The sequence below is a fragment of the Gossypium arboreum genome, chromosome 8, assembly GCF_025698485.1.
Source record: "Gossypium arboreum isolate Shixiya-1 chromosome 8, ASM2569848v2, whole genome shotgun sequence".
Taxonomy (NCBI): Eukaryota; Viridiplantae; Streptophyta; class Magnoliopsida; order Malvales; family Malvaceae; genus Gossypium; species Gossypium arboreum.
The window spans coordinates 129,490,792-129,493,712 of record NC_069077.1 but is presented as its reverse complement, the minus strand read 5'-3'; positions in this window follow the sequence as shown (position 1 = coordinate 129,493,712).

The window sequence follows — 2,921 nt, the reverse complement described above, 5'->3', positions numbered from 1 at the left end:
TATCCCTTGATCCAACTTAGTTTTCATGTTTGTAACAATGGTATAACGAAACTCTTTGATAAATTTACGTATGCTTGCTTTGTTCAATTGAGATTTTTGGCATATGTTCGATTGAATAAATATTTTATGAACTATCGAACACATTTGAATTTGACTCCTTTGAGTTTCTTTTTACCGGCTGTGGTAAGAATTTTTCAGGTTTGTGTGACATCTTCCATCCCATTTGATCGAGGAAAACCATGCACGAGTCAAAGTTCTTCCATGGATAAACAGCTCGACTTGAGGACAAGTCGCCTAAAAGAGGGGGAGAATGATACGAGCACGCCCTGTGAACTTTATCGAGCAAGTCTGTCAAGCCGAGCAATAACATGTTGGCAAGCTGATCCCAACTCGTTTCTAGCTCCATGAGCTCCGTCCAGCTCAAATCCAGCTTATTCGAGCTCAATCCATCTTGTCTGAGCTAAACCGAGCTCACTCCTAGCTCACTTTCAACTCACGAGCTAATCCTTAGCTCAACTTCAGCTTAGGAGTTTAGCCTCAGCTCAACTTTAGCTCACAAGCTAAAGCTTAGCTCATTTTAGTTTAAACTCGGTTTTGTCTTTAATGCATTAAAAAAAAATTTGCACATATTTATTTAAGCATTAAACTTGTCTTATATTAATATTTGTTATTAATATGTCATAGTCATTACATAAATTGATTATGTTCACATAGCTGAATTAATGCATGACATTATTGTGTTCACATCATGCCAAATTTATGAGTGTTCATGAGGTATCTTAATGACTTGTTTATTTCATGTAGGTACATCCCTTGGACGGTATAATGTATGGATGAAGAAACATCTCTTTTGGGCATTCCACACTCATGAATGAAGAAGTATTAAATGTTTGGTGCATGTACGGCTAGATGCATGGTTTCTACAAATTCATGCATGTATCGAATGCATGTATGGACATTAAAGGCTAGTCCATGAATGGATCAAATGCATGGGATGATAGAATGCATGAATGGCTTAAGTGCATGTATGGTGGCTGTCTCCTAACTTTCCAAGGCACTTATTCGCCCTGTAGTAGCTGTTCACACTTTGAATTGACCTATAAGCTACTACACATGCATGGATGGGTTCAAGAACGTCCAAAGGAAGGAATTAACTCAATAATTCAACACATTGATTGAATTAAGTGTATGCACAAAGGGGAGAACGAATTTACTAGGTTCATGCTGCCATTTATGAACCTACATGCTATTAAAGAGTTTAATTATGAGGATACATGTTCCATACAAGTGCATGAACGTCCCAAGGAGATGAATGCAACCTTTGGTGCACATACAAGTCACTTGAAGCCTTTCTTTATGATTAAGCATTCATGCACACACTTAGGGGGAAGAAAGTGTCCATTCAACTAGTTCATGAATCTGCCAAATTTATGAACTATTTTAATACATTAGTGTGAACGTTTTTATTATAGTGTGAACACCTAGATGCCGAATTTGAATGGTCATCTATATGCCTATAAGTATTTGTTTTCTTTAAATTGTAAGGGACTTTTGCCAAAATTGTTAATGAACATTTGTTCTTGTAAGGTTGCTTCCTCTCATATCTCGTACAAGTTTCGAAAGACTTATCTGGCTTGTGCTAGTGGTGTCAATCGTCTTGTTTGAACTTATCACTAATCTTTGTGTGGCGTTCACCTATCCATCTATCCATCTTTTCACCTTAACAATATAGGAACCAGGGTGACACTTCTTAGTGTTGAATCATTCCTGACATTAAGTTTGTTTTCCATTCCCATCCTTCGAATTATTTTCTTGTTATTCCAAACCGACCCATTTAACCATCATCCATCTTTGCTACTAAATCGAACCTATTACTAAATTCACCCTACTTGGAAACCTTCCGCTTACCCGTATCTTTTCATTCACTTCTAGTTCTAAAACCCGAAGCATGAACGACTCTCTCGAACGACGATCGGGCAACTAAGTGAATTCGACTCATCATCGGGTTTAGAGAGTTTATTTGAAATTATAATGGGTATGGTATTACCTTTTCCTAAAAATGCATATTTAAGATGCTCAGGAAGTGGTTTCAATTCCAAATCTGGAGCCTGCACGACAGAAGGTAGAAGTTTAATTTCTGATGGGGACAATAATGTATTAACAAATTCATAATCATCAGTTCTATATTCAGATTTGTCTTCATAAGTTGACTCAAAAGCCTCATCTACTAATGAGTCAATCATGTCGACACAATTTATGCTCAAGATTTCACTTGGATGGCTAATGGCATCGTAAACATTAAATTTCACGATCTCCTCATCAACTTCCATCGTAAGAGTGCCACTTCGAACATCGATCTTGGTGCTAGCAGTACTAAGGAAGGGTCGGCCCAACAAGAGGTCTGAAGATCCAGCAGTGTTGTCCTCCTCCATTTTTATTGCGTAGAAATCTGCAAGGAAAATAAGTTCATTAACTTTTACCAATGCGTTCTCGAGGACTCCTTCGGGATGTACAATAGACCTGTCCGCCAATTGAATAATAACACCTGTCTTCGTCAAAAAACCCGCGTTAACTGATTCATAAATAGAATAAGGCATTACATTTATAGACACCCCTAAATCACACATAGCCTTTTTAATTCCTAAATGGCCAATTTTGCATAGAATAGTGAACATACCCCTATCTTTGTATTTAACCGGCATTTTTCGCAGTAGCACTGCGGAAACATTTTCACCAACACTTACCTTTTTTATTGCCTGTTAACTTTCGTTTATTGGTGCAAAGCTCTTTAAGGAATTTGGCATACCTTGAAATCTATCTAATGGCATCCAACAGTGGTATGTTGATCTTGACATTTCTGAATGTTTCTAAGATTTCTTTCTCTTCTTTACCTTTCCAACACTAATTTAGTCATCCTGGAA